At 37.3% G+C, this 13730-nt stretch overlaps 1 protein-coding gene across 1 annotated transcript in view; it reads left to right on the top strand.

The window, feature by feature from the left end:
* The first annotated feature begins 3287 nt into the window (after positions 1-3287).
* The window catches only part of arhgef19 (Rho guanine nucleotide exchange factor (GEF) 19), a 39672-nt gene continuing 29229 nt past the window's right edge, over positions 3288-13730 (top strand). Inside the window, exon 1 of the mRNA XM_007246258.4 lies at positions 3288-4000. The gene's annotated coding sequence lies outside the window, so the exon portion shown is untranslated. The remainder of the gene's footprint in view (positions 4001-13730) is intronic.

Here is a 13730-nt window from a genome sequence, read left to right as displayed (position 1 = left end):
GAGACTCATATAATGAACTTAGAGAAGCTGCCTGTTCACTCTCTTCTCCACTTAATAATTTAAGATCAGTCACAGAAATCAAACCAAATCCTCATGATTAAAAATAGATCTAGACAACCGTAATGAAACGAAAGGTTTGGAGAACATAAAATGTTTATTGTGTATTCAGGAAAATATTGATTTTAAAATTCAATACAGTTCAGGAAAGCTCCAATTGTATTCATTATATTTTAACAGTTTGCAGATTTACTCCAAATTTGTAAAATATTTTCTATTAAACTTACAATAAGGATTTTTAGTTACATTTCTGATGTTTAGTATAGATTATGGCGGGAAATTATTTAGTTCTTTTTAACAATGGTTAATTGTAAAAAATATGTGTTTGAGAGTTTTTGAAAGCTGAGTGAGATGACGCTAACGCTAAGTCTTTTGAGCAGTGTGTTTCAGAGCCGGGATCATATGCCAGTTGGCAGTAGTGGTGGAACCTTAATCTCCTGTTAACACATCCCCAAGAGGAGCGCATTTCTCCTGCCCCACTTTCCAGCCTTGTTCTCCTGCTTGATCTCTCGCTCTCAGGTTCCAGCTAATTAAATCAAACAATGGAGCGCAGCATTGTTAGATAAACAGCACTATCACACCTGCACGCCGAGTTCCCTTTACCCCTATTACCTCCAGAAATCCCTGCTGCTGAATTTAAAAAGGGGGGCAGGGAATGAAAACTGGAATGAAACTTCTCTGATTTATTGGAAGTCAGCAACAGACAGGTGTTCTGTTAATGATTTCTCAGCCCCCCACCTTTCCACCCTTCCTACCACTTCTACCTTCAAAAAAAAGTGTGCACAAGCAAAAAGAATCTGTGTAGCCTGAGGCTCTTTCACTCTCTCTCTCTCTCTCTCTCTCTCTCTCTCTCTCTCTATTCCTGCAGAAGCTTCATTTTTTGATTGTTGTGATTGCTGTGCGTTCCTCAAGCTGCTCAGCCTCCAGGAAGAGTGCGTTAGTACATGTTGGAGCATTAAAGTGGAGAAAAAAATGCAAACGTGGACAGCGGCCATCACACTGTACTAGTAACTGTGGCAATGTGCTTCCTCCGCCCACATACAGACGCTTAGACCAAAACAAGCGCACACAAGACAACCCACATGATAATATTTTGCTTTACTTTGTGCAGAACCTCTCATGGCATCTTCACATGTGATATGATGTGAAAACAGCACAGATTCAAAGAAGGTACACCTTCAGTTCCAATGAAACTTTAAGTCCAATGCACTTTGGACTTTGTAAAATTTCCTTGTTCTTTACTCTGAATGTGCTGGAGCTAAAACATCCACTTGGATCCACCCACATGTTATTCTACTTTTTTTTTAATATATACCTATTTTGGTATTTTTGCACTTCACAACAGACATCTTAGACATTTATCAACCAACCATATAGCAGTGTAACTCCACCCACTGCTTTGGAAAAATAAAAATCTGCACAATGGAGTAAAGCATGGCAGAAACACTTTTACCCCCATTTTAACCCATCATGTAATGAGTTTATTTTACTGCTCAGGGATGATTTGTGAAAAAGTATATATCATAGTGTTAAACAAGTGATTCATAAACCATTCAATGAACATAAAAACGCAACTAATATATTTTATTTCTTCTCTTTCATTTCTGTGTTTTATTACAGTCAATATACAGGCTGTATAATAAAATGTTTTTTTTTTTGTGACATCAAAGATTCTAAGAGTTTTAATGGAATCAAGAAACCCCTCCCCTTTCCTCTCACAGCTTAATGATCTATTTTCTGGTCTAATTTAAATAGCTAAAAGCAGAAAGCTACTCAAACCTCAGTACGGATTTTTTCAAGGGCACCTGCTCACACTGAGCAGTGAAATCCCATCACTTATTTTCACTGTATTCTCTCACATGAACCTGAACCTGTTCTTTTCTTTGAAAAACAATCCAAAAATCACCAGAGCTACCACTGTCTCTCACTCCAGTTTAAATAATGGACAGTGGCTGAAAGTCAGCCTGCAGCATTACTATTTTACAAAATAAAAAAAAGGCTCAGACTTTAAAAGTATAAAAAGGGTGCTGTTGATTGTGTGTGTGTGGCAGAGCGGAGAGAAAAGCGGGTGGATTGTACCACGGCGTGACTGCTGTATTTTCGTTCTTAAAATTTAAAAAAGATTTTGGAAGAGCTGGGACACCTTTTAAGGATGTTTAAGCACCCCTAAATGATATTCCTGGTGATATTCTTAATATAATGTTCTAATGATAATTCTTTGTATGGTGTAGTTAGTATTGCAGGGTTCGTTCGGTCATGAAAAACCTGGAAAAGTCATGAAATTTGGAAAATAGCAATTTCTAGGCCTGGAAAGAGCTTTGGAAAAATAAAAATTCCTAGAAAGTTTTGGAAAATTCGAGGAAATTTGCAGTCTACAAATGTGTGTTTCTGTCTATCGACGGGAAAAGCTATTTTGAGCTAAAAAAAAAACTAAAAAAAACTAAAAAAAACCACATCAGCTCAGATTTAGTTCAGGAATTTAGCTCTACACAATGGGGAACTCAAGATCTGACACAGATTTTATTATTGAAGATTGTGTGTCAAAATGTTTATCAGATATATAATCAATTTTGATTATAGTTTTAGTTGTTATTTGGTTTTATTGTCCATGTATACACTGATGCTTTAAAGATCGTATGGTCACGAAAATTCACTTTGAAGGCAAAAAAAAGTAATTTATTGGTTAAAAAGTGTATGAACCCTGGTATTGGTAATTAATAATAATTACTAACAACTGTGATCCCTTGTTTTGCTGACATTTCTCATAAAACATATGTTTTGACTGGGAAAACATAGAAAAACATAGATAAAAACTCAAAAGGAAGCACTCACACTGTAGACAAAATAGACAAACCTGCTCATATAAGACCAGGGGTGAGTCTAGACTGCAGAGAGCAGCTGTGTCCAGATGTAACCCTTTATATCCTGTTTTTGATATCCTGCTCTTTAATAATTGTACGGCTGCAGTGTGAACAACAGTGTGAGGAACGGAGGGAGTCGATAGCTGGAGATTTGAGTTGGAGCATGCCCCCTCAGATACTCGCTTTCTCTTAAGTGATACTTACCTACTTAATTACACACATACGCACACACACACACACACACACTCATACACACATGGTCTCATGCACCAGGCCAACTTACCCCTCCCTCTTTTCTTTCTCTCTCTTTCTCTCTCTTTCTCCCTCCCACTACCTGCTATCCACTTGCAAAGCACTACTGTTGACACACAGGAATCCTGACTCTCTCTCTCTCTCTCTCTCTCTCTCTCTCTTACACACACACACACATACAGACACCAGACACACACACACACTCATAGACAGGAAAGATTCTCTCTTCCACCACACCAGACAGCAACTTACGCCTCTCTCTCTCTTTCTCTTTTTCTCTCTTTCTTCTCCTTCCCCTCCACTGGCAGGTGTTAGGAATAAAGCCATAAATAGCTGGGACAAAGGAAGCAAGTATGGAGGGCAAATGTCTCTTACCATGAGTTGTTGGGCAGAGAGAGAGAAAGAAAGAGAAAGAGAGAGAGAAAGAAATACAGACACAGAGGGAGAGAGAGAGAGAGCAGGACCATGAGCTAAAAGGGAAGGGAGCTGGCAGAGGGATCTGCATTTTAAGTAGCTACAGCAGACAGTGATTGGTTTCCCTCTTTTCATGTTCTTTACGGCTGTGTTTTCTTCTGGGGCGAGACAGCAGAGCCGAGGATCACACAGCAGCAGGACTTTGGACCCATCATCTTGACCAGCTTCCAGCGGCGGTGTGGCGTGTGCATGGAGGACTGTGGCAGTGTGTGGCAGAGCAGGGGAAACGGGAACAAGCCGAGAGGAACACAAGGCAATCATGGATAGTGCTGTGTCTCAGCCAGACGCTCGCATGGCCTGGATTTGCATGATGATGCTGGCCCCTGTCCAGTGTAGGAGCTGCTTACACTTATGAGGTACTGCTGGTTGCCTGTACTTGTGTCGGTCTGGGACTGTCCTGTCCCATATGTAAGCTGTGTATTGTATATGTGTACACATGCCAGCATTATATATAGCCTATATATGTGTGTATATGTACAGTATATACAGCTCTGGAAAAAAATTAAGAGACCACTTCCATTCAGTTTCTGAATCAGTTTCTCTGATTTTGCTATTTATAGGAACTGTTTATAGGTATATGTTTGAGTAAAATGAACATTGTTGTTTTATTCTATAAACTACAGACAACATTTCTCCCAAATTCCAAATAAAAATATTGTCATTTATGCAGAACATTAGAAATGGCTGAACTAGCTAAAAAGATGCAGAGCTTAAATAATGCAGTTCAATAACTTGTTTTAAGTTTTAAGTTTAGAAATCAATATTTGGTGGAATAAACCTGTTTTTTTATTCACAGTTTTCATGCATATTGGCATGTTGTCCTCCACCAGTCTTACACACTGCTTTTGGATAACTTTTTGGAGTTTTTCGATTTGGTAAAATCAAAGAAACTCATAATTTTTTAGTGGTCTCTTTTTTTCCAGTCTCTGGAAAAATCTCTAGCTATTATTTACAACATGTCCAAATGGCATTATGAATGGACCACTTATAATGGGCCAAAATTATTAAATTTATTGTGAAGGAAGTGTTTTTCTTCCCCTGTAAAGTTGCACTCTTTTAATGTGTTGACTTCATTTGAATCTAGCTATAGTGTTTTTAAATTGTGTTTTCAAATTCCCTGATGAACGGAGCAATAGAAATGCTTCAAGATGATTTGCAAACATTTTTTTACATTGATGTCCAAGTTAAGTAAGTTTTTTTCTTCTTCTATAAAGTTGCACTTTTTGTTTTTACTTTTTGGCATAGTTCAGGTCTGCCAGTTGTTTTTAATATCCAGGTGAAATTCATAATAAAAACCAGAAGAAATGTAGAAATGCTGCAAAATGACTTTTTGTATTGACTTCCATTGAAAGTTGAGGCTATTCTTCATTCTTTTTACTTTTTTACATAATTTGAATCTGGCACTTGTTCTTTACATTGTTTCAAAACTTCATGAATAGACTAATAGAGATGTTTTGAAATAAACAACACATTTTTTTTAATGAATGGACCAATAGAAATGCTCAAATTAAAGCATTGGACATTCTATTTATAGTTGAGGAGTTTTTTTCTTTTTTCTTTTTTACACTTTGATATACTTTAAATCTGGCTGTCTTTACACCTTGTTCAAACCTCATGATGATCGAACCAACAGAATTGCTCTGAAATGACCCGGACTGAAATCTTTTTCCATTGACTTCCATTCTTCCTTTAATAGTTAAGTTAAGTCTTTTTTCCTTCTTCTATAAAAAAGCCATTATGTAGTACTCTTTAAGACTATAATCACTGTTGACAGTGAGAACTTATGACCATCTAATCAAACCCAGTGCACCCTCAGGTGCCAATTACGCCCCAGGTTACTCTATTCTTAGTGTATTTTAGCTTATTCTATTCATAGGCCATTTTATGTGCATCATACAGGCCAGGCTTGAACTGGGTCCAGTATTAGGCTATGAGCAAGCTCTCAGATACTCAGATAGCAAGTACAGGCAGTGCCCTTCAGCCCTGCCAGCGAACACAATCAGACGCTGAGCACCAACAGCTTGCAAGCTTGTTGTTTCTGCATAGCTAATAATGTTGTGGAGAGCTGTGCCGAGCTGGAGCTCTGAGTGTGCAGCTGGAGCTCTCAAAGGCAGGTGAGTGCATGTCTGGAACTCGCCGAGAGAAAGAGAGAGAGAGAGAGAAAAGAGGAAAGCTGTAAAAGAACTGTACACAGCTGCACGGTTACTGTCCAAATCACTGGGCTTAAAAATGCTCGTTAAGTGTTTAGATAGTAAAATAAGGAGAGGCGGATACTTCTGAGTCTTAAGCTCAATACATAAGGGTTAAACTCACCTTTAAGTGAGTTATCTACCTAGCTTAAGTACACTTCATTTGATGTTTTAACCGCTTCTGGGTCTGTCAGAATAATTGCTTTGTCGACAATGTATCGTACAATATACAAATCTGTAAAAAAATTAAGAGATCACTTCAGATTCTGAATCAGTTTCTATGATTTTGCTATTTATAGGTATATGTTTGAGTAAAATGAACATTGTTGTTTTATTCTATAAACTACAGACAACATTTCCCCCAAATTTAAAATAAAAATATTGTCATTTAGAGCATTTATTTGCAGAAAATGAGAAATAGCTGAAATAACAAAAAAAGATGCAGAGCTTTCAGACCTCAAATAATGCAAAAAAAAAAAAAAAAAAAAAAAGTTCATATTCATAAAGTTTTAAGAGAAATTAATATTTGGTGGAATAACCCTGGTTTTAATCACAGTTTTATGCATCTTGGCATGCTCTCCTCCACCAGTCTTACACAATTATATTGTCATTATATTACTTAAATACAATGCTCTTAAAATGACAACAGTTTTGTTTATCGCAATAATTTTCTGGAACAATATATTGTCTAAAAACAAATCGATTATTGTGAATGGCCTAACTGTTAAAGATTAGTCAGTGTCTGTTGACATTAAACAGTTAAGCAGGGAAACTTAAAGAAATCCTGTGTTTTTCTTCCAACCTAATCCCTATCTGCTCCATTTAGTAGCGTCGTTGCCCAATGAAAAACAAGTATCTCCAAAATAGCAACTTTACAGGAGAAATTAAAAAAAGCCTTTTAAACTTTCAATGGAAGTCAGTGTAAAAATAGTTTATTTTAGTATTTCTATTGGTCTATTCATTAAGAAATAGCGTGTAGTAATTTATTAGCGCAGTGTAAGTGACAGTTTATCTGTTCAAACTATGCAGTAATCTTAAAATAACAAAAATTGAGATACTTCTTTTTATTGGACAGTGACGATATGCTTGATTTATCCATTGATAAAATAATTGATGCATTCCTTGCTGTTTAATATAAGGGCAAAAATTCATTAATGCACAACATACATACAGTGTTTTCACTGTCAGACAAGAAGCTCAGATCTTTAAACTGGCAGCTTTACAGGAGAAATTCACAACAACTTTCAATGGAAGTCAAGGTAAACATATTTTTGGAGCCACTTTGGAGTGTTTCTATTGGTCCATTTATCATGAAATGTTGACACTCAGCAATGTAAAGAACAACTGCTTGTTCAAATTACATCAAGGTTTTTTGAGATACACAGATGATATGATAAGACAAGCCAAAAAGCACATACTGAGACATGTTTCTACTGACGAAGGGTATGTCATTTTGGCATAACCATTGCAATAGGTGCATGGGCAGTAGTCACATTGTAAGATGTGCAATATTATTATTTCTATATTACTATACTATAGTATTTATTATTTCTATATCAGTGTTTTTGTCATATTACCCAGCCCTGCTTCATGGACAATTCTTTATCTCTCAGCTTGTCCAGAAATGCATGTGTACACTCACATGTCCCTCACAGGGATTTGCTGCTTTATTGTTAATTAAATTGAACTCCACTTCCTGACTGTAAGGGAAGCCCAGGAACAAAAAAATACAAATTCTTGTATAAAGTTGCTTAAAATTTTACATGTCTTGCTTCAACTATTTTGCTTTTTGGAAGGAAATTTTACAGTAATTTTACTTTATATTAAATGCATATATATCTTGGCCTTCTGGTGACTTCTGGTTAAAACTGGTTAAAAATTCTGTGCTGTTGCAATATCAGTGTTTTTTCAATATTGTGCATTGTGTACAGGGAAATGATTGCTTGTGATAACAGAGATTACATTGGAGAACTCTTGAGTATTACTTTTCACTTCCTTTAAACTGCACTTAACCTTTTAAACACTGCATAATCACTGGGTGTCTGTTTCTGGAACAACATCTTTACAAAATTTAGTAGGGTTTAAAAACGGCATGGAGCATAAGGGGTTAAATACTTGCCCTGAGGTGGTTTTGTGAAACACAGCTAAGGAAAATAGGTATGCAAATTAAAAAATACCACAAATTGAGTAAAAAAAAAAAACAGAAATGTGGATGCAGCTGCTGGTTAAGTCCAGTTGTTTTTGTAAAATACTACATGGTGTATTATCTACACTATGAAGCTTGGGGCTTCAAATTATATTTCTCATTAGTGTCCAACTGAAATGGCAGTTTAAAGCGAGGCTCGTAGTAAGTATTAAGCGCTGTCTGTCTCTCTGATGAGTGATGATTAAGTGTGCTGTCACCACAGAGATCAGTAGTAGTAGATTTCTCAAAGTTTGTGTGTATTTGTTTTACAGCAGAAAGATAGTGTAGAGAACCGAAAAATGCATTTGAATGGTGATGTGTGTGGCAGGCGTGTCTTCTGTGGTTATATAGGACTCTGTCTGTTTTCTCAGTGTGTTTTAAAAGAGTGTGTGTGTGTGTGTGTGTGTGTGTGTGTGTGTGTGTGTGTGTGTGTGTGTGTGTGTGTGTGTGCGTTAAGTAAGGGAGTGTGATGTCCTCTCGGTGACCTAGCACCTGGTTGATAAAAAGCTTTAGGCCTAAGAGCTTCTTGCTGCTTTGGAAAATTGAACAGAATTTAAAATACCATGAGTCAAATGTGATTGCATGGGAAAAAAACACATCACTCAAACTCCTCTAATCATAGTGCAAATAGCTTAAAGGAAGGGTTCACCCAAAAAAAAAAAAATCATATTTGCAACATTTACCCATTAATTTACCATATTTTTCACACTATAAGGTGAACTATTAATGAACGTCTATTTTCTGGTCTATTTTCTGGTCTATTTTCATACAGAAGGCGCACTGGATTATAAGGTGCATTATGTGACACTAATAAGGAACATGGGTATCGCCATGTTTTCCTTCTAATTCAGCAGGTCTCGCCGCTGGGTGGTGGTGGGGTAACTAAAGTAAAGCTACGCTAACTAAATAAAACTGTAATTCTAAAAAAAACATAAAACATTCAAACAGTCAAATAAGCACTAGAAGGTAATCTACACATATTTATCTCCTAAAACCTGTTTATTTGGGTGAGTAAAGCACTTGTTTCCATTTATTTACAGTAAGCATAGATTTCCAGACTTCCACTAAGGCTGGGTGCAGCAGCAGTAGCATTAGCAGCAGGCTACAGGCCGATAATACTCACCTGTGGATGGAGAGAAAGAGCTAGCGCTTAGCGCTAATAGTGGCTAATGCTAAGTCTGCTCCAGTCTCGGTGCTGGAGAAACTTCATTGAAACCTATTTATATAATGCTGAAATTCAGTGGAGTTGCTCTACTGCTCTTTACAACCTGACTGGTAAAATTCATATATAAGGCACACTGGATTATAAGGCACACTTACGATTTTTGGGAAAATTAAAGGATTTTAAGTGCACCTCATAGTAGGGGTGTGACGAGACACTAATCTCACGAGACGAGACGAGACACGATATTGGGTTCACGAGAACGAGACGAGACGAGATTTTAAAATAAAATTTTAAAGAAAATGTCAAAAATGAAAAATAAATAAAACTAGAGTTTAATTTGACAAAATCTTATAACGCACAATTAACAGACTGGTTTCTCTCACACATTGATTTTATAGGACATAGAAATAAAAATAAGATAAAAAAATAAAAATAAAACTTTTTTAGGTCTTATATAGAGCAAACAGTAAGTGCAAACCACAACCAGTTATATTAAGCCAAGGGTTTGTGTTTTTTTCTCCTAAATCTCTTGTAATTTAACTATTCATAACAATAACCAGTTATTAAGACTTTGCTTGAAGTGCAAACAGAGACAGATTTTTTTTAAATACAGTACAGAGCTAAGGGATTAGTACAACTGCCTATGAAACAGTCGTGTGTAGGATTTACTTACAGTATTTATATATGGTTTGTGTCTTGTTGGTCACTCTGTTACCGTTTATTGTTTCCACTGGAGCCAAAATGCAGCCAGACATACAACTTAAAAGTAGCAGAAGCAGCTTCTATGCCAGGAGTAAGTTATTTAATTAGAATTCAGTATGGTCCAGTTCTCGTTTTTCCGCCCATTTTCGGGCTCCCTATTTCTTATAAAAGCATTTTTTCACGACCGCGACCCTGATAACACGGGTTGGATCCCGCGAGAGGAGCGGTGTGTTTATTTATTTATTTTTTTCCTTACCGCGTCTGCACAGATCTAATTGACTGAAGAGAGCGTTTGGTGATCTTACCCCACACGTGATTGGTCTGTGATTTACTGTGCCGCAAGCTTGTATACAATTAAATCCTTCTCAGTAGGTTTGGGTCCGCATTGGACAACGTTTGGATCTGGACCCGGACCGCGGTCCGCCCATTAGTGACCTCTGTTCTATGCAAATATGTGAATTTTCCTATTCTGCTGAGAGCTGCTCTCTGCTCACTATTATTTATATTATTTATATTTATTTTATAGTGAAAAGTAGCTCACTCCTCAGCTACCCGCTGTATCGCTACTGGGTTGCCAGATCCCTCTTAAAAAGTCTACACTAAACTATTTTTTTTCTTCCCGCGAGACAGGTTTAAGCTTGACGAGAAATATCGTCACGTTTAATGTCGCAAGATCTCGTCACACCCCTACCTCATAGTGTCTAAAAAGATGCAGTCGTTTGTAGTCGAAAACATGTTTGGTGTCTGATCTTTGCTTCTTCATGGTAAGCTAATCTAGCTAAAATGTAATGGAAGTCATTGTCACAGAAACAAAAAACAAACAAAATATGTCTGAATTTGGAATACTAAATATTTTTTTAAGCTTTCATTAATTTTGACATTTTTTTCACCATTGAATAATTTAAATAGCCAAATTATATTTCTGTCTCAATTTTTCAAAGATAAAAAAGTATAAAACTAAAAATTTAGACTAAAATGGGCAATTCTCAGTCCTAATTATTGAGCTACACATACAGAAGTAGTGTGGAGTTGTAGAGGTTCCTAACCTTGCCTGCAATAATCCATTACATGCAGCTTGAATATTCACACTCACAGTTCCTGCAGATTCCTTGCAGTAGGTGTATTCCTTGCAGTATTGATGGTGTGTCTAATAGCACGCTGCATATTTTCAATCAGGGATACATCTAGCAATGCATCTTCAAGATAAGCTCCTGAGATAGCATTGTCCTGTTGATGTTGCAAATATTTGTTTGATGAGTGAACTTTTTTCAACGCTGAACACTTTTTAACATTCCAGCAGACATGCCAACAAAGCACAGTATGACTCAATATGAGGCATTAGTCATTGAATTAGTCATGATTTGGGATAAAATATTAAATTTGTTTCATTTATTCTTCCAAAAGAACTACCTAAAGTATTTTTGTTCACCATTTTTTAGACAAAAAAAAATCAGTTTAGTGTTCAGAGCTTCATAGCTCCATTATAAGACTGACAAAGTGAATTCAAGACCCCAAACACTTCATTTGCTTTTTGATTAACCAAATCAATGTAGACTGGAAAACAAGCTGGTTTTGGTTTTTGGTGCCTTTGGTTCCTTGTTGAAAAGAGGGTGTTTCGTAAACATCAGGGTTTCAGATTGCTAACACATCTTAAATCACTTATTCAACAGTGTTCTTCTGCTTAGAGCAACTCGTCATTGTCTGTGTAACTGCTGTGTCATATCTCTGGCACCACGAGAGCTCTTTGAATGGAGAGAGTGGCTGTATTGACAGCGAAAGCTCACGTCCCTGTTGAATGGAGGCGAGATCAGGTTTCTTTCAGTCTCCCGGGCGAGATTCGCCATGTAAAACAGATGAATTGGGTGATGAACAAGTCTTTCATAGCACCCTGTCATTAGACGACTGGAAACAGATATAAAAAACCCTGTATAAAGAGGTCATAGGAGATAGGCATTAATCTCATTGTGTCTTTACTGGTGGTATAGGAAGGGGAAAGTAAACTTTCGATGCTTGAAGGTACGTTTGGATATAATGGACGAATCCTCCAGGGTGTGGGTGGGTACTCTGCTGTAGTTCAAACTGCAGAAATATGAAAGTTATAGAGAGACGGTGGGGGCGGCTAGACTGAAGGAATGTCTATCATAAAGTGTCGGCTGTTGCGTGTCATGCCCAGCAGTGCCAGCTTTGTGTAAAAATGAGTGTGTGTGTATATGTGTGTGTGTGTGTGTGTGTGTGTGTGTGTGTGTGTGTGTGTGTGTGTGTGCATGACTCAGTGCAGTCTCAGACTCTTACAAAGCAGATTCATCCTCTGATATGTCTGTCTGGCACACTGCTAAGGTCTGCCTTTTAAAAAACTCATTACATAATGGACAGGTGTCTTCCCTCCAAAAAAACAGCACACTGGATGCTAAGTGTTCAGTAGTGGCATAGGGTTGGGAACACGTGAGGCGCAGCTTGTGCACACGTGTGAAAACCTCCCTCACTTTAACATCGTCTGAGCCTTTACACCTTCCGACTCAGACACCTTGGTTAGGTGTGTTTAATTTATAGCTGTATGGTTTAAAGGGATTAGCATTGCTCCACAGTCTTGCTTATGTGGTTTCCTGATATGTGAAGTCATCCACTGGCTCTTTTCGAACTGCTGCTGATGCAGCATTGCCGAGTAGCATCACAGCACGCTCGGAGGAAAGCGCAGCGACTTGGTTCTGATACATCAGCTCACAGACGCCTTGTGCTGATGGACATCACCCTTCTAAGCAATGTGGAGAGAGAGTGCCATCTACCCACCCAGAAAGAGCAAGGCCAATTGTGCTCCCTCTGGGGTAGCACAATTGCCGCATAAAAAGGATTCGAACTGGCGATCGCCTGAGCATAGTGTCAGACCACTGGGAGCCCTTAGATTCTATAAATATATTTAATAGTGCTTAGCTAAAAATTGTGTAATTTTTTTTTTCAATTTTTATTAGATAACTGTAAAGTTAAGCCACAAAATTAGCCTGTTTTAGTTTAATGTAACGCCTTTACATAATGTGAGGTGGTTAATAGGACAGTGTGAGGTGGTCTAGGCTCACATTTAGCATGAGACAAATTGAGACCAATCTTATTTTACCTATTTAGTCATTTTCTTTTCACATTATCACATGTAAAAAAGTAATGTAATCTAATCAAATTCTTTAGTTTATTGATTTATGAGTTGAGTATAATATTGACTACAGGTCAATACAAGCCTGTACAAGATTTTTTTGGCTAGCCAGCTAACAGGCTAAATTAACATGTTTTTTTCTTCATTAATATTTAGCAGAAGTTACTAAGCAAACTGACACAACTAAATACAACTGTAGCTAATCTTCCCTAGCCTCGTAAAGCTATTTAAGCTTTTTTATGTTTTTTTGTTTAATAACAGTGTGACTGTATTTATTTCAGTATTTCAAAAACTTTAGAAGCAAGGCTATTTAAGTTTGACACAATTTTGCGGTGCTTAGGTAAGATTGCTAATCTGTAAAATTGTGACAGGCCCAACCACTTTAACCTTGTAGCTCCAGTGCAATATTAAATGGCTACAACTGCTACTGTTTTTTTCTTTTATTTGGTTCTATCTGGACGAACTGGTTTATTTAATTCTAGGTATTTGCTTGGTGCTCTAGGTAGGACTGCTAATGTATGATGCTAAGTGGCAGATAACTTTTTTAAACAAAAAAACAAAGGCAAAGACAAAGGAAACATGATGTAGAATAGCTAGCTAACTAGATTCAATACTCAACCAGGGACAGAGAAAACAGAGGGGTATATATACAGGACAGAGCAGATGCAAACAATCAGAAGCTGGGGGAGCGGGAATGCCGTAG

Source organism: Astyanax mexicanus, chromosome 13 (assembly GCF_023375975.1).
Source record: "Astyanax mexicanus isolate ESR-SI-001 chromosome 13, AstMex3_surface, whole genome shotgun sequence".
In the NCBI taxonomy this organism is placed as follows: Eukaryota; Metazoa; Chordata; class Actinopteri; order Characiformes; family Acestrorhamphidae; genus Astyanax; species Astyanax mexicanus.
The sequence above is the reverse complement of the archived record's forward strand: the minus strand, read 5'-3'. Positions and strand labels throughout refer to the sequence as shown.